We start from the raw sequence: 22,823 nt of genomic DNA on the forward strand, positions 1-22,823 counted from the left end.
TGACCCCCAGCTTCTCTCCTTGTCTGTGTATCTCATGGAGAGCAAGGTGGGGTCTGCGAAAAGACAAATTCCTAATACAAGAAACTGTATACGGCCAATAAAGTCCAAATATATTTGTCCAATGTCCCATTTCTATCAAATTTCTATCTAACCTAGTAAACACATAGGGCAAGATCTACAAGCATTTTCAGCTGTCTGATAGGGACACAATTTGAAAAATTGGTCTTTGAAGACAGGAAAAATAATAAGTTTTTTTGGGGAGAAAAAAACTTAGGTGCATTTTTTGGGATGGGGATATAAGCTCCGGGGTGCAAACAGAGATTTAACTGCAGGTTGCATTGTATTTAGTTAGAAAGCAGCTCATCTCTTGTGTGGCCTCTGTAGGTATATTAAAAGTTTAATGCTTAGTAGCAGTCGGGGGTTTTCTGGGTGACTAGAATGTTAGGCCTCTTGTTTTTTTAATAATGTACATAGAGCAGCTTGCGTGATGTGCGTTTTGTTGTGCGTTTCTGTCAACTGATTGGAAGGCAGCAGACCGTGCTTTAAATTTACAGCGAATGTCTTTGTTCATTCAGGGCTTGTGATTGGGGTATACCTGGATCTTCCTGGTAGGAACACATCTGTCCAAACAGTAATTGGTGTAGGATGTGACCATCTCTGTAAACTCATTTACTGTAGATCAGTGGAAGAATCTTTGAATAGGCACAGTTCTTGCTCAGCAGCGTTTGACCAGTGCTGTGGGGTCTTTATCGCAGGTGGCGTGTAGTCTTCATCGCAGGTGGCGCACGGTCTTTAGCTTCTGTCTGTAGGGTGGCAGCAGCACCGTGACCCTTGCTGGGGAGGTTCGTGCAGTGTGAGTCAAAGGGGACTGAAGGCTAAACTGTTGTCACTAATTCTTCTCTTCTCTGTCTCCTGAGGGTCTAGGCCCACCCAGTCACGAGGCTGTACCTCTCAGTGAGTTAGAGTAGTGCTTCTTTTTCCTCTCTCTCTCCTGAGGGCATAGTTCCCAGCTGAAGAGACGTCACCTCTCTAAGCAATTCTCAGCGAGGCAGGTTAGCTTCTTGTGAATTTGCTGTATAAAACTCGTTGCATTTACCATCTCGTTGGAGAGGTTACTCATAGATCTGTATGATTGTATCCTCCCCATGCGCATGAATAAAGGACTCTGCTTGACCACACCTAACCTGAGTGAAGGGTTTTCTAGGGTCACCAACCCCTGTGGAGAGGGAATTTCTCCTAGCTAGTGGGTGACAACAGACCACAGTGCACACCATAAATGGTAAGGGAGCCTTTTGAAATTCCCTGAATTCCCTGACTTCATTTGCAGCAAGGAATGTACATATTTTAAGTTGGCTTGAAGGTTTTTCAGATAACGTGGTAAAATGTTTTCCTTTTACCTTTTGTTTTAATAAAAATTATACATTTTTTATTCTTACACGAAATACTGCTATTTACACTTTTCAGTTTAGAAAACTGCTATCACTGTACTTGACAGTTTTCACTTGAGTTTTCAAAAGCCATTATGTGTCTCAGTTTCTCCTTTTCCTGAGTGGTTGCTGGTTGCTGTTGTCTCGTGATTGTAGAAGGGAGTTTTCCCAATTTAACAGGGTACATGACCTGAGTTTTATTGTGTGGTCAGGTAGACTCTGAATATTGTAAGTGGGTTTGAGTCCCACTAAGCCCAGGTTAGAGTCATGGCAAGAAGAAAAAAATGTTTTACATTCATGAACTGTGAAGCTAGGGTAAGAGGTGTAAGGTAAAATATTTATCAACCAAAAGAGGCGCCAGGGATAACAATAGATTTTTGCATATGCAAAGTAGAACATAAGTGTAAGTATATAGAAAATTGAGAAGGAAACCGCAGAATTATTTCTCGAACCAAGTGTATTACTTATAAGGAACTTATTAACATTTGAGTAGGAGACTAAAGTCTTTCTGACCACTAAACCTCTGCTGTTTAAATAATATAGGCAGTTGCTTAGTAAATATGAGAAATGGAAAGTTTAAAGGAAAAGTTAGAAGAGAAGGAGAAGAAAGAAAGTGAATTGGAAAGCTTATGTCATGGAAAGAGGAAACACAGAAATGATGGGAAGCTTCGAAAAAGGGTAGTCTTGAAAATAAAGAACAGCAGGCTGCATCTAAAGTCATGGCCATGCACACTAAAAAGAAAAAGTCTCCACCGAAATTAGAAAGCGGTCCGGAGCCAGAGCCTTTTTCCTCTGAGCAAGATCATGATGACTGGAACCCTCATTATTATAATCAACATCGTCCACCTCCACAGGCTTCTCCCAGTGCACCTCCACCAGCCTATTCTGCTGGCAATTGATCCTCCATCTGCAAACATGAGCTCACAAACGGGGCAAAGTCAAATTCATGAATTGCAGCAACCTCCACCTGCACAATCAGACAAGACCGGTACCTGGTGCAGTGGGAGAACACCCACTGGGTTCAGGGCTTTCAGGGGCAAGTGGCCTTGTTTGCAAAATACCACTGCACGCTTTTCCAGGTCCAGAAGCAACTTCAGTATATGTACATCGACCTTGGTCTCCTAGTGACTTATTTGCATTAGTCAAGTCTTTTCCTAAATTGCCAGATGATCGTAAATAATTTAAAAGAAAGTTAAGCCATGTCATTGATTGTCATAAGCCTAATTATAGTGACATAACCTTGTTGCTAGATCATATCGTTCCTAAAGGTTTACAGTATCCTCTAAAAAGGAGGAGGCAGATTGGCCGGGACACAACCCAAATGATGAAGGTGGCTTTGAATGGTTTTACTTATAATTCATTCCTTATCATGGCTGTGATGGAACCATTTGCTGATATGCACCCTCTGTACTGTAACCTAATACTTGCTATGATATCGAACCTTTAAACCTGGGAGGTAATCTATATTTCAGGTGGGGAGCTGTGTCAGCATGCGTAGGCTGCAAAGGAACAGGTAAAGGTTTATTCCATTCCAGGTCATTTTCTTCTTGACACCCAAAGAAGCCAAAACTTCTCTTCCTAGTCCTCTTAATCCTAATTAGTGCACAAAATATTAGTTTAAGCCTCTTTCTAAGAACATGCATTTGTTTGCTAATGTTCGCCTTTTAAGGCTACATCCACAACTGTTCTGATTAGGGTATGATATTGGTGACAATTTTAATTTTCCTGTTCACACAAACGCCCAGAAGATACTGGTATTAAAAGCAAAATCAACCCCCGCCCCCCCACACGGGCACACAGAGAAACACAACTGCAGAATCGTTACTCTCGCACCGGTAACAGAGTACTTGAACTCGGCAGACAGGGTCACTGGAGGTCAAAGGCACCGTGCATGGTCACATGATCGCCCGAAAAAAGGCGCTATATCTCGGGAACGAAAGCTGCTGGGAAGTTACTTCGGCACAAACAGGCACAAACGCAGGACTAACGAATGACACCATTTCGGTTTCCCTACGACGTTGTAGGGGTGCTGACTGACATCACACCCCCCAAAAATAAAGACGCTATATCTCAGGAAAGAAAGCAGCTGTGAAGTTACTTTCGACGACACAAACCAACACAAACGCAGGACTAATGATTGAGGTGGGTTTCCCTTTGACAGAGTAGGGGGGCTGAGTGATGTCATGGCCCCGGAAAAACAAGGCGCTAAATCTCAGAAACGAAAGCAACATAAACTCTACTTTCAACAGCACAAACGTAGCACTAACGAATGAGGTGGGTTTCACTGTTTGTGCTGTCTGTAGTGGGCGCCAACTTCACGGAGCTCTGTAACATGACTCAGGAAAAAATCCCTGCCAGGCTTTGTTTACATTAACAATCGGTTTGCTTACATAGCAACCAGGGGTCATCTATAGTCAACACCCGAAAAATCAGCTAGCATTTACAGGCATTCTATAGTAACTGCATTGGCTATTATAGCTTTAAATATTTTTTCATAAATTGTCTGGATATGCAAACATTATCATTCCAGGTCCTGTCTTCACAAAGAAATTATGTAGGATTTTGGCTCTGTTGCTAGGGATCTGGCTGGAAGGTTGCCAGTTCGTATCCCGTGGCTGGCAGAGGAATCCTACTCCATTGGGCCCCTGAGCGAGGCCCTTCATCCCAGCTGCTCCAGGGGTGCTGTAAAAATCTCTGACCCTGTGCTCTGACCCCCAGCTTCTCTCCTTGTCTGTGTGTCTCATGGAGAGCAAGGTGGGGTCTGCGAAAAGACAAATTCCTAATACAAGAAACTGTATACGGCCAATAAAGTCCAAATATATTTGTCCAATGTCCCATTTCTATCAAATTTCTATCTAAGCTAGTAAACACAAAGGGCAAGATCTACAAGCATTTTCAGCTGTCTGACAGGGCCACAACTTGAAAAATTGGTCTTTGAAGACAGGAAAAAAAATCAGTTTTTTGGGGGAGAAAAAAACTTAGGTGCATTTTTTGGGATGGGGATATAAGCTCCGGGGTGCAAACAGAGATTTAACTGCAGGTTGCATTGTATTTAGTTAGAAAGCAGCTCATCTCTTGTGTGGCCTCTGTAGGTATATTAAGAGTTTAATGCTTAGTAGCAGTCTGGGGTTTTCTGGGTGACTAGAATGTTAGGCCTCTTGTTTTTTTAATAATGTACATAGAGCAGCTTGCGTGTTGTGCGTTTTGTTGTGCGTTTCTGTCAACTGATTGGAAGGCAGCAGACCGTGCTTTAAATTTACAGCGAATGTCTTTGTTCATTCAGAGCTTGTGATTGGGGTATACCTGGATCTTCCTGGTAGGAACACATCTGTCCATACAGTAATTGGTGTAGGATGTGACCATCTCTGTAAACTCATTTACTGTAGATCAGTGGAAGAATCTTTGAATAGCCACAGTTCTTGCTCAGCAGCGTTTGACCAGTGCTGTGGGGTCTTTATCGCAGGTGGCGCAGGGTCTTTATCGCAGGTGGCGTGTAGTCTTCATCGCAGGTGGCGCATGGTCTTCATCGCAGGTGGCGCACGGTCTTTAGCTTCTGTCTGTAGGGTGGCAGCAGCACCGTGACCCTTGCTGGGGAGGTTCGTGCAGTGTGAGTCAAAGGGGACCGATGGCTAAACTGTTGTCACTAATTCTTCTCTTCTCTGTCTCCTGAGGGTCTAGGCCCACCCAGTCACGAGGCTGCACCTCTCAGTGAGTTAGAGTAGTGCTTCTTTTTCCTCTCTCTCTCCTGAGGGCATAGTTCCCAGCTGAAGAGACGTCACCTCTCAAAGCAATTCTCAGCGAGGCAGGTTAGCTTTCCCGTGTGAATTTGCTGTATAAAACTCGTTGCATTTACCATCTCAGTGGAGAGGTTACTCACAGATCTGTATGATTGTATCCTCCCCATGCGCATGAATAAAGGACTCTGCTTGACCACACCTAACCTGAGTGAAGGGTTTTCTTTGACAATTTCTTGGCACTGCGAGTAGGGTCACCAACCCCTGTGGAGAGGGAATTTTCCCAGCTAGTGGGTGACAACAGACCACAGTGCACACCATAAGAGGTAAGGGAGCCTTTTGAAATTCCCTGAATTCCCTGACTTCATTTGCAGCAAGGAATGTACATATTTTAAGTTGGCTTGAAGGTTTTTCAGATAACGTGGTAAAATGTTTTCCTTTTACCTTTTGTTTTAATAAAAATTATACATTTTTTATTCTTACACGAAATACTGCTATTTACACTTTTCAGTTTAGAAAACTGCTATCACTGTACTTGACAGTTTTCACTTGAGTTTTCAAAAGCCATTATGTGTCTCAGTTTCTCTTTTTCCTGAGTGGTTGCTGGTTGCTGTTCTCTCGTGATTGTAGAAGGGAGTTTTCCCAATTTAACAGGGTACATGACCTGAGTTTTATTGTGTGGTCAGGTAGACTCTGAATATTGTAAGTGGGTTTGAGTCCCACTAAGCCCAGGTTAGAGTCATGGCAAGAAGACAAAAAATGTTTTACATTCATGAACTGTGAAGCTAGGGTAAGAGGTGTAAGGTAAAATATTTATCAACCAAAAGAGGCGCCAGGGATAACAATAGATTTTTGCATATGCAAAGTAGAACATAAGTGTAAGTATAAAGAAAATAGAGAAGGAAACCGCAGAATTATTTCTCGAACCAAGTATATTACTTATAAGGAACTTATTAACATTTGAGTAGGAGACTAATGTCTTTCAGACCACTAAACCTCTGCTGTTTAAATAATATAGGCAGTTGCTTAGTAAATATGAGAAATGGAAAGTTTGAAGGAAAAGTTAGAAGAGAAGGAGAAGAAAGAAAATGAATTGGAAAGCTTATGTCATGGAAAGAGGAAACACAGAAATGATGGGAAGCTTCGAAAAAGGGTAGTCTTGAAAATAAAGAACAGCAGGCTGCATCTAAAGTCATGGCCATGCACACTAAAAATAAAAAGTCTCCACCGAAATTAGAAAGCGGTCCTGAGCCAGAGCCTTTTTCCTCTGAGCACGATCATGATGACTGGAACCCTCATTATTATAATCCACATCGTCCACCACCACAGGCTTCTCCCAGTGCACCTCCACCAGCCTATTCTGCTGGCAGTTGATCCTCCATCTGCAAACATGCACTCACAAACGGGGTAAAGTCAAATTCATGAATTGCAGCAACCTCCACCTGCACAATCAGACAAGACCGGTACCTGGTGCAGTGGGAGAACACCCACTGGGTTCAGGGCTTTCAGGGGCAAGTGGCCTTGTTTGCAAAATGCCACTGCACGCTTTTCCAGGTCCAGAAGCAACTTCAGTATACTGTATGTACATCGACCTTGGTCTCCTAGTGACTTATTTGCATTAGTCAAGTCTTTTCCTAAATTGCCAGATGATCGTAAATAATTTAAAAGAAAGGTAAGCCATGTCATTGATTGTCATAAGCCTAATTATAGTGACATAACCTTGTTGCTAGATCATATCGTTCCTAAAGGTTTACAGTATCCTCTAAAAAGGAGGAGGCAGATTGGCCGGGACACAACCCAAATGATGAAGAAGGCTTTGATGAGGCTGTGTGAATGAAAAGAATTTCCTTAATGACTGACTTGATCAGTATTTGGTGCAGTTAAACAGATAGGGATCTTTGAAAACATGACCATCGAGCCCCATAGCTCTAGCTGAGAGTTTAAAGTGCCAGGTTTGTCTTTGCTAGGATGCTCTCAGATGCTATCCATGTCTGACTGCTGTGAGCAGATGCTTTTTCTGCAGAAAGATATAGGATGGTGTCACGATTATAGTCCCCCCTCCTTAAGGGTGCTCCAGCCCTTTCACTTAAGACTTTATTCTGTGCACCTGATTCCTATTCCCAGCCCACCTTAAAAGCCAGGCGCTGACGCTCATCCGGGCTCTGCATCTGATTTCCGTATCGTGCGAGTCCGGGACCTGGAAGTGCCTGGTCCCGATAAGGTTTTAATCTCGGTTCCCGTTCCTGTTCCCTGTCCGCCGGTTCCGACCCGGCCTCTGGTTTTATTTCCTTGTGTTGATGGGTCTCCTGGTTTTGGACTTACCCATTTGTTTGGATTCTCTCTAAGGACTACTCTTTTGGATTGTTCGCCTCGGCCACACCTCCCCCGTGCACCAGCGCACCTTGGACACGGCCCCTGTCTTCAGCCCCGTATTCCTGCATGACGTTTCCCCAGTGTTTCCCCACTTCTTCGGATTGTGTCGTCCGCATAGGGTCCGGAAAGAACTGTTCGTTACAGATGGTTTAGATAGTGTAGACTGACTTTGAGACTCACTGCCAGCTTCCCTTCATTAACCTGTCTGCCTTTGTAGTGAGACATGTAAAGAGACAGCCCTTGTTAAAATTGTTCTGTATCTGTTATAGGAAAACTATTGAGACCATTCATAACTCACACTAAATAATTCTGTCCTTACCGATTCACTCTTCAAAGCAGTGTCATATTTATTTAATTTAAGTTAAATTGGCTTGTGTTTTGTGTTTGTGATAAAATTCTGATGGCTCCTTGCTCTAGGGATATGCTATCTGTTCTGACAGCGAAGTTGTTAAAGCTGCTAAATTGCCTCCATCATGCTCTGCTCAACAAGCAACAGCCCTTATCAAGCATACAAGTCTAATTTCAAATCTGCTGACTGCTACACTCTTACCAGCTTCCACTGCAGTTGTGAAGTGCGAGGCGGGCACAGGAAGATCAGAAAGCGTTTTGTTGGAGCGCACTCAGACTCCTTCCTTAAGTGATGTGGCTGCGCTGCAGGTGGCTGCTGATGAGAGGGAACGGCAGTCTTGGGTGGGCTCTGGCTGCTGTTATGATACTGCTAAGGGACTGTGGGTCTCCCACGACGGCCGTGTGGTGGCACCCCGCTCCCTACTCCCATGGTTTGCCAGCCTGGCGCAAGGCGTAATACAATCTAACTCTCTCATAGAATTATTTTCTATGTACGGAAAAAATAAAAGAAATCAAGAACTTTCATAAATTGTAAAGTTATAGGAAAATTAGTTAAAATGGGAAAGCATTGTAATGGACCTGTTTCAGGAATGATTTTACGTAGGAACACGCCATAGCTTTATTCAATGCTGAAAAGAGAAGAAAGAAAACACAACGTTTTGGCTGTGGAGCCTTCTTCAGGTGTCTTCTTTGGGTGTGAGGTGAGGTGAACCCGAAACGTTGTGTTTTCTTTCTTCTCTTTTCAGCATGGAATAAACCTATTTCTTGTTCCTCTGCAGCCTACGCATGCTGACATAGCTCCCCACCTGAATGGTTTTACTTATAATTCATTCCTTATCATGGCTGTGATGGAACCATTTGCTGATACGCACCCTCTGTACTGTAACCTAATACTTGCTATGATATCGTACCTTTAAACCTGGGAGGTAATCTATATTTCAGGTGGGGAGCTGTGTCAACATGTGTAGGCTGCAAAGGAACAGGTAAAGGTTTATTCCATTCCAGGTCATTTTCTTCTTGACACCCAAAGAAGCCAAAACTTCTCTTCCTAGTCCTCTTAATCCTAATTAGTGCACAAAATATTAGTTTAAGCCTCTTTCTAAGAACATGCATTTGTTTGCTAATGTTCGCCTTTTAAGGCTACATCCACAACTGTTCTGATTAGGGTATGATATTGGTGACAATTTTAATTTTCCTGTTCACACAAACGCCCAGAAGATACTGGTATTAAAAGCAAAATCAACCCCCGCCCCCCCACACGGGCACACAGAGAAACACAACTGCAGAATCATTACTCTCGCACCGGTTACAGAGTATTTGAACTCGGCAGACAGGGTCACTGGAGGTCAAAGGCACCATGCATGGTCACATGATCGCCCGAAAACCAAGGAACGTAAGCAGCTGGGAAGTTACTTCGGCACAAACTGGCACAAACGCAGGACTAACGAATGAGACCATTTCGGTTTCCCTACAACGTTGTAGGGGCACTGACTGACATCACACCCCCGAAAAATAAAGACGCTATACCTCAGGAAAGAAAGCAGCTGTGAAGTTACTTTCGACTGCACAAACCAGCACAATCGCAGCACTAACGATTGAGGTGGGTTTCCCTTTGACAGAGTAGGGGGGCTGAGTGATGTCATGACCCCGGAAAAACAAGGCGCTAAATCTCGGAAACGAAAGCAGCATAAACTCTACTTTCAACAGCACAAACGTAGCACTAACGAATGAGGTGGGTTTCACTGTTTGTGCTGTCTGTAGTGGGCGCCAACTTCACGGAGCTCTGTAACATGACTCAGGAAAAAAATCTCTGCCAGGCCTTGTTTACATTAACAATCGGTTTGCTTACATAGCAACCAGGGGTCATCTATAGTCAACAACTCATACCTGAAAAAATCAGCTAGCATTTACAGGCATTCTATAGTAACTGCATTGGCTATTATAGCTTTAAATATTTTTTCATAAATTGTCTGGATATGCAAACATTATCATTCCAGGTCCTGTCTTCACAAAGAAATTATGTAGGATTTTGGCTCTGTTGCTAGGGATCTGGCTGGAAGGTTGCCAGTTCGTATCCCGCGGCTGGCAGAGGAATCCTACTCCATTGGGCCCCTGAGCGAGGCCCTTCATCCCAGCTGCTCCAGGGGTGCTGTATAAATGTCTGACCCTGTGCTCTGACCCCCAGCTTCTCTCCTTGTCTGTGTCTCTCATGGAGAGCAAGGTAGGGTCTGCAAAAAGACAAATTCCTAATACAAGAGACTGTATACGGCCAATTAAGTCCAAATATATTTGTCCAATGTCCCATTTCTATCAAATTTCTATCTAAGCTAGTAAACACAAAGGGCAAGATCTACAAGCATTTTCAGCTGTCTGACAGGGACACAACTTGAAAAATTGGTCTTTGAAGACAGGAAAAAAAATCAGTTTTTTAGGTGCATTTTTTGGGATGGGGATATAAGCTCCGGGGTGCAAACAGAGATTTAACTGCAGGTTGCATTGTATTTAGTTAGAAAGCAGCTCATCTCTTGTGTGGCCTCTGTAGGTATATTAAAAGTTTAATGCTTAGTAGCAGTCGGGGGTTTTCTGGGTGACTAGAATGTTAGGCCTCTTGTTTTTTTAATAATGTACATAGAGCAGCTTGCGTGTTGTGCGTTTTGTTGTGCGTTTCTGTCAACTGATTGGAAGGCAGCAGACCGTGCTTTAAATTTACAGCGAATGTCTTTGTTCATTAAGAGCTTGTGATTGGGGTATACCTGGATCTTCCTGGTAGGAACACATCTGTCCATACAGTAATTGGTGTAGGATGTGACCATCTCTGTAAACTCATTTACTGTAGATCAGTGGAAGAATCTTTGAATAGGCACAGTTCTTGCTCAGCAGCATTTGACCAGTGCTGTGGGGTCTTTATAGCAGGTGGCGTGTAGTCTTCATCGCAGGTGGCACACGGTCTTCATCGCAGGTGGCGTGTAGTCTTCATTGCAGGTGGCGCACGGTCTTCATCGCAGGTGGCGCACGGTCTTCATCGCAGGTGGCGCATGGTCTTCATCGCAGGTGGCATGCTCTTGAGCTTCTGTCTGTAGGGTGGCAGCAGCACCGTGACCCTTGCTGGGGAGGTTCGTGCAGTGTGAGTCAAAGGGGACCGATGGCTAAACTGTTGTCACTAATTCTTCTCTTCTCTGTCTCCTGAGGGTCTAGGCCCACCCAGTCATACGGCTGCACCTCTCAGTGAGTTAGAGTAGTGCTTCTTTTTCCTCTCTCTCTCCTGAGGGCATAGTTCCCAGCTGAAGAGCCAACCCATGAAATGTTTTTAGGAAAGTCCATATCTTCCGAGTCCATGGCTGAGGATGTGGTGAGTACAAATCATTTACAGAATCAGTGCTGGTGTGGAATTCACTTATAATTAAATAATGTAATACCACTGAAAAAAACAATATTGAAATGTCACTGAGAGTTATTCAAGAGTTACAGACTTGTTATGAACCGTTCTCTCTCCATTGGTTTGCAGAGAAACAGGATGACTCCCAAGATGGCCCCTTTGCTCCTCTTCCTTGTGGTCATGACTGCAGTGCCTAGGTGGGGGAGCTGTCCACCCCCAGCTGATGAGACACGCTATCAGAAGTTCTTAAGACAGCATTACCATAGGAGTGGCATGAGTGCCAAACAATGCAGTGCTGAAATGAAGAACAGGTGTCTGGGCAGCCCCTGCAAGGAGAAGAACAGCTTCATTGTCAGTGCAACAACGAACCAGATCCAATCGGTCTGTGGCGAAGGGGGCCCTCCTCTCGGTGGCAATCTGCGCCAAAGCACCAAGCCCTTCCAGGTTTTCACCTGCACACAAAAGGGGGATCCAATCGCCCCCCGTGTGAATACAAAGGGTCCAATCGCTCCGGAAAAATTGTTATCGGCTGTGATGGCAATCTCCCTGTGCACTTTGAGAAAGTTCTGACTCGAGAATAAGAAATCAGGTTGGCTTGGCTTTTACTTTTCTGCCTAGTCTAACCATGTTTAAACCATACCATGCCATTATCCCAATCTGCTATTTGCTGTCTTTAAAAATATAATTGCGTGCAGAAATAAATCATTCTGCACCACCTCTCTGCAGGAGTTTATGATGAAGATCACTTGTCCATTTTTCTTTTTTAACCTTAATCAGCACTAATTCTTAGTCAGGATTCCTGTTCTCTTGGCCAGGGGTGCAACAGGCATGGTGCTAATATTGTTCATACTACTGTTCTTTATGTGTTCATAGTATCACCTCCTAAAGCCTGAACACAGAGAGCCCCTAGGAAACGGAAGAGAGCCTGTGGGTACAGTGGTGAAACTGCTAGCTGCCGCAGGGAGACCGTCACTCACAGGAGGGCTGACAGGAGCATCATGTTCCCTCAGCTGGGTCAAACTGACGACGCTTTCTCATCCGAAGAGAGCAGAGGCACAACCCTTTATAAACTGTTACAGAATCATGGTAGAGAGAGTCATTCTTGACATCGCATTTGGCAAAGCTTTTACGTTTAAAAAAAAGGAAAGTGCGACTTTGGAAATGAACTTGTTAGCCTGCCCAGGCAATACACTTTTTGCTCCAGTCTTAGCTAAAATCTAATTCATTTGTCTCTTCATTTTCATTTCCTTTCTACACAACACTTGATCTTTACAATTGTGTCTCTTCTTTCACAGGAACAATAAATTATATCTGCTCATAAGTGACAATTGAGCAATATCTTTTCTCCATCACTAATCAGTGTGTTTTAACAGGGAACAGATGTATAGGGTATAACAGTTAGTTGTAAGGACAAATAAGCAATTTTCACGTTTTCTTATAGAACACCAAAGACTACACAAGACAGATGCATAGAGTTATAACAGTTAATCATTGTACACTGTGAGTTGAGAAGATGAGAAAGGAAAGCAGTGACTTCCACAGAGTCAAGACAACTTGAGCAGCAGCCAGCTCACTATTATCCTTCTTCCACATCCTGCCACCCGACCCGATCTGCAATCCTCTCAACTGTCTATAAGGCTGAATCTCTTATTCTGTCAAGGTGGGTCCCACACTTCCCCCTCAATTAGTTTCCCCCATTTATGTTGAAGGTAATTAATATTCTTTTGATCCTTTGAAATGGGTGTTTCAAGGTGCCAGTGGTGTTTTACAAACATCTTGAACCTGTTTTTTAAGAATCAAAGGCTTTCCTTACCTATATAATTAAGTTTCCAATATCATCTGAATTATTAATTATGTCTCCCAAAAGTACATTTACAAGATCTACTCCAAAGGCTACACTGTATGGAGAAATCCAGTGCTCTGTGGTCTGAGTCCAAAATAAAGCCACTTTTGGACAAAACCAAAATAGGCGAGTTTCATCTAACTCCTCTATATGGCAAAACCTACACATTGGGGAGTTTTCCAAACCCCATAGATTTAGCATTTTTCTAGTTGCTAATATTTTGTGTAATTTAAATTGAATAATCCTAATAGAGACATCCATGGTAGTTCTATATATCAAGTTAAAAATGGAATGACACATCTAACTTGTATTCCCAACTGTTTTGTATCTTCATTGGACTAGACTTCAACCCTTTACTCTCCATGAAATAAGTGTATATGTTTTTATTTCAATCATTTTCAACCATGTGATTTTTTATATATGGAATAGGGGCAGTACAAGGACTTATATTTTTGGTATTTCCTCTTCATGATAAGTTTCCATCTTTTAGGAATTGCTGACACAAGTTGGTTAAACACAGAAGAAACTCTTCCATATATTTCTTTAAAAGTTGTATAAGACATGAAATTACCATTACTGTCAATAAGATCTTTTATAAAAACAATACTTTTTTGCATCATTAGATTCCATGCAAAGGGTCTCCCAGTTATTTGAATGTTTGAGTGAAACCGAAGGACTTGTTTCTGTACATCAGTCAGAATTTCCGGGGATTTAAACTGAAACTCCGACCAGCTTCACGTCACCTCTTCTAGGAATCCCGACATACTTGGTAACCCTTTTTCAAAAACTGGATGATAAGATCTCGGTAACTTTCTAGAAAACCATAGTTCATTCAAATACAGGTTTGGACTCAAGGTAGCTTTGAGCACATAATTCAAGGCCCTTATGTTAATTCATTTTAGCCGCCCTTGATTGTACTCATTGTGTAACCGAGTTCGTTTGATCTTGTCTGGCTTACTGTTCCAGATCAAATTAATTATCTTTTGCTCATATACAGTAAGTTAAAAAAAACCTCAGGTGGAGATGGGATTTTATACTTTTCCATGGTTTTAACATCTTATCAATTTTACTTCATTAACAGTCAAAAGTTACTTTGGTAAGTTCTTGCATATTTTCCTGAATAGAAATACCAAACATGTCCACCAGACCATTTGACCACTTTATCGGCAGATTGCACTGTAGTGAGAATGACGATTTTGCCAAGAGACCAAATCGCAAAATAGTACATTTCTCATAATTAGGTTTGAGCCCTGACAATACTGAGAGGGTATTTAGGTCTGCAGTTAAAGCTAATGGTGAGGACAGTTTAGGTTTAATAGGAAAATTTGTATCGTTGGCATACATACAGGTAGGTACTTTTAAGTTAATGTTGTTTATTCCAGGAGCTTCTATTTGTTCATTAAGTCTAATTTTTATTGCCAATATTTCTATTGCAATTACAAACAGATAAGGGGAGAGAGGGCATTGTTGTTTGACCCCTCTCAGTAATGAAATGTTCTTAGAGATTTATCCATTATTTAAGATTCTACATGTTGGTTGATTGTACATTACCTTTATCCATTTTCTGAAGGATTCCCCCAAATTAAAATACTCTAGACATTTAAATATATAATCAAGACTTACTTTATTGAATGCCTTCTCAAAATCTGCTACACAGTTCAATCCTGGAATATTTGGATTGTTATGATAATCTATTATCTCTAAAAGTTTCCAAATATTGTCCCCAATATATTGTCCCTGTAAAGATCCAGATTGATCCTGATGTATAATGTTATGCAGCACTTTTTTTTATATAGTATGATTTGCGATGCATTTTGCTTAAATGTTTGCGCCACAACACTGTACGTTTAAGGGTCTCCAGTTCTTTAAGTGTAAGGTCTTTATATCGCCCTTTTGCATCCTGTTTCAGTAATAGTGATATTAGTCCTTCTGATTGTGTATCTGTAAGTTTGCTCTTCAATTAATTCATAAAAGGTCTGATCAAATTCTATTGGAATACCAATAGGGCTGCATTTATTAAACAATGAATGGGAAGGTCAAAGGCTCAACGTAACTACTTGTGGGTAAGGTCCAAGTCCATATTAGGACCTTTTTACAGGTTTCATAATTACTGTATATTGTTACAGCTTTGGGTGACTGAGAAGTGTCTCTTAGATTGTAGATAAAGTCTGTGACACTGGGAAGAGTAAGCACTTTTAACTTCAAAGCAGATGTCTGCTGATGTCTGGGGGGTCCCTTGAGCAGAGACAACTGTAAAGTGTATCTTAGAATACCTGGGTAAGTGGTAGTGTCCCCGTCATTATAGTGGGGCATTAGGACCCACACGGACCACAGGGTGAGCACCCCCTGCTGGCCCAACTAACACCTCTTCCAGCAGCAACCTTAGATTTTCCCAGGAGGTCGTCCATCCAGGTACTGATCAGGCTCACACCTGCTGAGCTTCAGTGGGTTGCTAGTTTTGAGTTGCAGAGTGATATGGCTGCTGGCCATAAAAACATGAGAGTGATGTGTATAAGATCACATTCAGAGCAAAAAGAAAGAGAGGAGGGAAAGAAGACACAGAGAAGAAACAAAGTCACTGGCTGCTGTTCTACCAGTTGTTTGAAACATCTCCAGTGGATCTGTTGTTTCTGATTCCTGCAGCTTCATGAGGGGAAGGCATGACAAGCCACCAGCATTTCCATGCTGTCTTGTGCCCTTGAATTCAATGTTTTAAGTAGGAGCCCCTAACAAGTGAACCCACCTGAAATGGTGGAATTTCCTTACCATTACAGAGGCAATGGTGGAATTTCTTTACACCCCACACAAGGCTCAAAGCTTCATGGTCAATTTGAGCATAACCATGTTCTACTTTTGTCAAAGATCTGGAAGCAAAAAAGATTGAAAGCCTTTCCAGAGCTATCTTTAAGCTTTTGTGATAGTACGGCACCGATACTGTAAGGCAGAGTATCGGAGTCTGATGGGCACTAGCAGTCTGTCTGATGTGATCAATCCTTTTGTTTCTTGGAAAGCTTTTTCACGGCTTTCAGACCAGTTCCAATTAGCCCCTGTTTGGAGAAGAGTGTTCGGGAGAGGAAGAACTGTTGACAGGTTTGGTAAAAACTTGTGATGATATTTTACCAACCCCAGGTAAGATCATAGTTGAGAAACATTTTGTGCCTGTTGTGCTCTCAACACTGCTACCACTTTGCCCTGCGACTAATGGATATTTGTTAATCATGTGACCACAGTATGACATTTCACCTTTATGAAATTCAGGTTCAGCCTGATTAGCTCTCAATCCACACTCTCTGAGCCTGGTAAGTACTCTCTCTGAATTTTCTGTGTTCTTGATAATTTTTCCCTGTCACAATAATATCATCCAGATAGCACTGTGTATCGGGAATTCTGCAAGACTCTGCCATATAGGTTGGGCCTTGACACCCCCAAAACTAGGAGATTGTATTGAAACTGGCCTTTGTGAGCATTAATTGTCAAAAATGTCTTTGATGGTTCCTCAGTCTCCATTTGTAGATGGCACCCCCTGCTAATGTTGCAAAAATGTCTTCTATATGAGTTAAAGGGTAATGAACACTGTGGAGTACAAGATTTATGGTGACTTTAAAATCACCACAAATGCACATATCACCATCCTTTCCTCTCTTCACTACAGAAACTATTGGAGTTACCCACTCACTCCATTAAGTTTTAGAGGAAATTCTATTACAAACCCACTGATTCACACAGCTATCTCCTATACAGCTCATTTCACCCAAAACACACTAAAAACTCTCCCTTTTTCACAGCTCCTTGAGCTACGATGACTCTACAGTGACGACATCAATTTCCAGAACTGAGCCCTCAAAATTTACTCTTTTTCATCCACAGAGGATATCCTAGCAGGATTATTGACAGAATCCTGGCCCGAGCCAAAAACACTCCTCGGACCATCAACTTGAGCAGGAACTCCCGCTGTAACAAACGCATTCCTTTGGTTCTTCCCCACCACCCCAACACACTTCCTATCCCCAGGACTATTAACAACTTTTCCATCCTACAGGATTATCCCTCCACTGAGGGCCTCTTTTCTGACCACCCCATCATCTCATATTGCCGGCAACCTAAAATCAGTGTAACCTTGTTCACAGCTCCCTTGACTGCCCTCAGCAACCATCGACACCAGGCACTTTCCCTTGCAACAGAGCTCTCTGCATCACCTGCAAGTACATATCTAACACCACACTCATTCAAGGCCCCTCAGGACAATTACGGATCACCCAGATGGCATCTTGTACCTCCAACAACCTTATTTACTGTATCTCTTGTACTATATGCCCAGCCATCTACATTGGAGAAACAGGAAGGAGACTCCGTGACCGCTACAGAGAACACGTTAGGGCTGTGAAGATTAAAGATTTCTCCAACCCTATTGTTTTGCATCTCACCTCTGACAGCCATGATCACATTAATCTCTCCGTCTGTGTTCTCAAAACAGGTTTTCCTAACTCATACATCAGAAAGACTACAGAAACTAAAATGATCCTGCAGTTAGGATCACACCTTTCCAGTTCTCTCAACGACAGACTAATTTTTTTCTGAATTCTCTCTATTCATTGTAGGTTTCATCTCACACCTCTCTTCACCTGTCCTGACTTCTCACCTCCTGATTGGCCTCTCTGTCTGTCCCCTGCTCCTCCTCCCTCCCAGCCTTTGTTCTCCTGCTACATTACCTTTGCTTATTGCCCTGTCTTTCTCACACCTGAAGAAGGCTCCACGGCCGAAACATTGTCTTTCTTTCTTTTTTTCCAGCATGGAACAAACCTAGTACTAGCCTACGCATGCTGAGCAGCTCCCCACCTGAACTACTACAGCTTTAGGAAAAGTTTGTTTTAATATTACTTGCACACATCACCCGTTTCAACAGTAGCGAAGCTGCAGATTCCACTAGCTCAGCCTGTATCTCTGGGCTCATGAGCTTAGCATTTTAAGGAAGCTGTCTGAGCCTCTTTTCAATTTCTGGGTCACACTTTTTTGCAATAAGCTTGAACATTTCTATAAAATTCCCTTTGTGACATGACTCTTCAGTTTCCCTGTGCCCTCAAAGTGGAATATCCTGCTTTGCGCACAGCAGGACAATGTCCAAAACAACTTCCACATGCTGGCGATTCCTCTCTATAAATGAAACGTTAGCATCCTCCTGCAGCTGAATTAGCACTGTCCCACGGCCGCCCGGAGCATGGCTCACCTGGTGTGCCTCTGACTTGCTAAATGCTATATGATACTGTTCACTGTTCTCATGTTTTGAACAAGCCTGTCTAAACAAACTCCAGTTTTTAAATCCTTCTCTACTGAACACTAACTCGGTATGCATCTCTGGGACATGTCTGCAGGCTTTGCAGTACACCGCATCCTTAGCTATATTGTATTCTAGCCATTTAAATTGTTCATACCACTTGATAGAAAAACAGTGTGCCTTTCCTGCTGCTGCCATTGCTGGGAATGACTGCAACCTGGGTTGAGTGCCTAATTCGTCAACGGCAGACAAATCTGTTGGTGGTCCTGTCGCCGTAGACTTGCCTCGGACAAAGAAACTATGGCTGCAGTATTAGCCCCCATTGTCTCCACAGCTGCCTGTAGCATCTCATGTGTCTTATCTGTTTTGGGGCTGGGCTGGTCATCTAAACATAGCTTTTTGAAAACGTAGATATATTCATTTGTTTTGACATGTTGGCTAACGAACCAAAAGCCTAGCGCTAGATAGCTCCAAGAGTGTCTGACAACGACAATAGCCAATTAGGCTAAGGCCACGCATGCACCGCCCCACTGCAATTTTCTTATTGGTCACAAAAGATACAGCGAGCCAATAGCAAATTAAAATCAAATCACGTGACATAAAAAAAGCAAATCATGTAACGCAAACAAGAAATCGCACAAAAAAATCTTAAATGACTTTGAACTGATTGGGCAGGCCTAGGATCAATCAGGGTGGGCCAGGGCCCACCGTTGACTACGCCCCTGGGATACACTGTCTAAAAAATGTCATTTTGTTCCCTCTTTAAATGTAGCTGTTAGTCCAATACTATCCCTGCCAAATAGATTGTATTCCTGACAAAGCACCTTCACTCACTACCTGCATTCTATAACCCACACACACCTGTTCCATAGGACAAAGGAAACCATCTGCAATCACGAATCACTGTGCCTGTCCCTCTGGGGGATCGCACTCCTCAACACTTCAACACTCACCCAGTCTGCTTCTGCCTTACCTTTCATTTTCATTTACCTTTCCCTTTCATTTTAGGAACATTTTTAGAAAACAGAAAAGACAGACGACACAATCGGTGGGGAACATCCAATAACTCCTAATACACTCTAAAAAGAGAGGATTTTAAAGAAGGCCGAGAGCATTATGGATTGTGTAACTCACCCCCTCCACTGTGAATTTACACTTCTCGCATCTGGGAATCACCTTTGGGTCCCCAAGGTATAATGGTACTGGACTCAGGAAATCTCTCATCCCCTCTTCAACCTCTATCTCAAAGAAGAAAAAAAATGCTTGTATCACCTTTAACACCTGTGGTGATGTTTGTCTGTTTCTGTTGTGTTGGGCCCTACCATCATGAGCATCAATCACGCAGTGGGTCGACTACTATCATATGAAGATGTAATTGGTGATTTCACCTCCGCAAAATCTAGGCAAATTGATTTATAAAATGTTTTGTAATCAAATTTCCCATCTGAATTTAAAATTGTAGATTTTTAAAATGTGTACTTCTAATAAATTATTTAGTATGTATTATTCAAAGTTGAAATACATAAAAATAATAATAACTGCTTTATAACCAAAGCTGGTTAATAAAAGATGCTAGCTATATAATTCTGATATGATTCTGATATTTTTGAGAATCCCTCTCAATCTCTGCATTCTTTAATAGTTTTAGTTGATAAATCAGCCAGCAAAAATGTATTAAAGCTGAAACATTGTATTTATATTGACTTTGCAGCATGGAATTAACATCGACTTGTTCTTTTAAAGCCTGGACATGGATGTTCATTCAAACCTCTACAAATAGGCAAAGGCACTTTGAAACGGCAGTTTGCCTTAGTTAACAAATGTTGGTGTTACTGGCATATAATTACTGCTCGCTCCTTACTGGTTCAACTAAAGCTTCAGAAACCTTTTGCCTCACTGTCTGCAACATGGCTGAATAAGGCACACAGAATTATAGTAGAAGTAAAATATAACTTGTTTTAAATCAAGCTGCATTAAATAACTTATCATGACAAAAGATTAAGATGGATCTGAGCTGCCACACCATTTCCTGATTCGAGTTACACAGGGGAGTGAAACTACTGAAACCAACATTTGAAAAGAAGCTGAAATAGGTCCAGTATTTCACTGTGATCTAACTAGCAAATCTAGCTGTGTCGACTGCACTGGTGACAGACTGCTCTGACAGGGAGGTTTTGTGTAACTTGTCTTTCAACTGTATTGGCTACTGTCCAGGCTGACTGCATGGTTGAGACATTTTAAGATGTACAGTACTGTATATCTGAACCTCATGCAGTATTTGTTTAATTCCTTCCTTAAACTGGCAAATGTAGAAAATATACTTAAGGAAGATAAATTACACTCCTGAGGAATTATTAGGGAACTGAAGGGGTGGGAAGAAAGTCTGCAGCCTTCCTCAGGCAAAGCAGGGTAGGGGTGGGGGTAGTGAGATCAGCTGAGAAAGTCCAAAACCTGCAGCACTGATACACAGTCAGGCAGGCAGAAATTCACACTCTTTCTGACACAGGACAACACAAATAGCAAGGAATGTCAGAAAGCATGCAAAGTACAACATTTGAAAGTATTGCCTGCATACAAAACACAATCTGCATGCAGAAAAGTGGAGAGCAAAATGTGGTCAAGATGCCAACAGGTGAGGAGGATGAGGATGAAGCAGCTTTCATTGTACCTGTAATATACAAGTGACAAATATATAACATTTAATTATACACACATGCTAAACACTGGTTATTAAACATCTCTTATATACTTAGTTGTAAAAAACTTTGCAGTGCTTTTTTGTTTTAGGACATTATGAGCAATTTCCCTTGATCTTTTTTTGTAATCAGATTCAGAATGGCTTTGTGTGGTTCTAGGGTTTGAGTCAAGGTTTCTAGACATCTACAGTAGACATCACCTTCCCTGTTTCTTGTGTAATATTTAAGCCCATCTTTACATCGGCCAACAACAGCTTTATCACACATGCGAGAGCAATTTTAGAAAGTTTCCTTGCCCTCTTCATATTACATCTTAGAGAACTGACAACATCTGGTTTGTCACCTGGTCTCCCATTTACGTTTCATGAAAGACTTAACTGTAATACTTTAATCTTAATCAGTATCTGCAAAAAGTCACATACTCTTAACATAACATCAAGTTCTACTTTCAATGTGTACTTAATGAAGATGTACGAAGTTTAAATAAACATACTAAAGCTTAATCATTCGAATTTGTATTAACAGGTTTTGAAAAAAAACGTGTTTTCAAATAAACATGAGAAAAAAAGGAAATTTAACTAATCACACAATCCCAGTTTGCTCTGGAGCATTGTTAGTCATTGGTATCAAAACAGCAAATTCCAGGAAAAGTTACAACATGCCCCACCAAGTACTTCACTGTAAACGTTTTGACCTAAAGGGGATGTTTAGGCAAACAAAAGTCTGATAAGAAAAAGCCTTTGTATTTGCACTTTTCTGTAGATGAACTGGCTCACAATTGTGTTGGTCTACAAAATGTTGCTTGCCCTAAACAAGTGTTTGTAACCTTTGACAAAAATATGATGTGTAAACTGCTGGCAGAATTGCTTAATGACCCACAACTGACCAGTGTGTCTGTTTAGACTCTAACCATAGGATGAGAACATGTACCACTTAGCTAAAATGAGGAAGTTGCTACAGATCTTTGGTTTTGTTTGCTACACTATGAAAAAGAACCTCATTACAAACAGATGTTGGAAAACTAGAGAAATATCAGAAAATGACCAAACAGATTAATCAATAGTTAAATAATTACAACCCCAAATTGTAAAAATCTTTGCCAAGAATATATGTGAGCCTTTGAAAAGAGTTATAATTCAGGCACACTAAACTATTTTTTATTAACAATGATAATGGCAATCAAAAATGATCAACACGCAGCCTAAAATGTACAACATACAAATAATACTATTTACAAATATGGCATATCTCCCAGAAAATCCCCAGACTACTACCAAGTATTCAAAACCACTATAATGCCTACAAATACCAAAAGAAGACAAAGCCAAAATGCACAGAATACAACCTACAGTTAATTCTCTCTCTATATAAATCTGGATGCTACAAAGTGACTGGGAAACCTATGTCCCTGTTCTAAACATGCAACCACTAATCAGGAGAGGCTACTCTTTACCCAGGGATTCTCTGTACAGAGCTTCCTAAAAACAACAGAATGTGTTTCTGGATGATATGGACAAGGATCACCTGGCAGATTATTCATTTTGTGATGTGTCCTCCTTTCTCTTCTCTCCTCTCTGTTTTTTCCCCTCTCTTCCCATGTCCTCCTCTCTCTGCATTCCCTCAGCTGTCAAAAGCTGCACTAGAGCTAAAAGAACAGCAACAGAATATTTACCACAAGCTCCATTTATAGCCAGCAGCCACATCACTCTGCAACTCACAACTGGCAACCCCCTGAAGCTCAGCAGGTGTGAGCC

At 41.8% G+C, this 22,823-nt stretch overlaps 2 long non-coding RNA genes across 16 annotated transcripts in view; both read right to left on the reverse strand.

The window, feature by feature from the left end:
- Positions 1–22,823, reverse strand: part of LOC148647685 (uncharacterized) — a 663,201-nt gene that overhangs the window by 95,055 nt on the left and 545,323 nt on the right. The window lies entirely within an intron of this gene.
- LOC148647686 (uncharacterized) overlaps positions 9,785–22,823 on the reverse strand; it is a 53,019-nt gene continuing 39,980 nt past the window's right edge. Inside the window, exons 2-4 of one of the 2 annotated variants that reach the window (XR_015926694.1) lie at positions 22,594–22,714; positions 19,508–19,611; positions 9,785–11,584 (exon numbers count right to left, since the gene is read on the reverse strand). This is a non-coding gene — a long non-coding RNA (uncharacterized LOC148647686). The remainder of the gene's footprint in view (positions 11,585–19,507; positions 19,612–22,593; positions 22,715–22,823) is intronic. The other variant, XR_015926695.1, reaches the window with a different exon arrangement.

The sequence above is a fragment of the Lepisosteus platostomus genome, chromosome 15 (assembly GCF_059453375.1).
Source record: "Lepisosteus platostomus isolate fLepPlt1 chromosome 15, fLepPlt1.hap1, whole genome shotgun sequence".
In the NCBI taxonomy this organism is placed as follows: domain Eukaryota; kingdom Metazoa; phylum Chordata; class Actinopteri; order Semionotiformes; family Lepisosteidae; genus Lepisosteus; species Lepisosteus platostomus.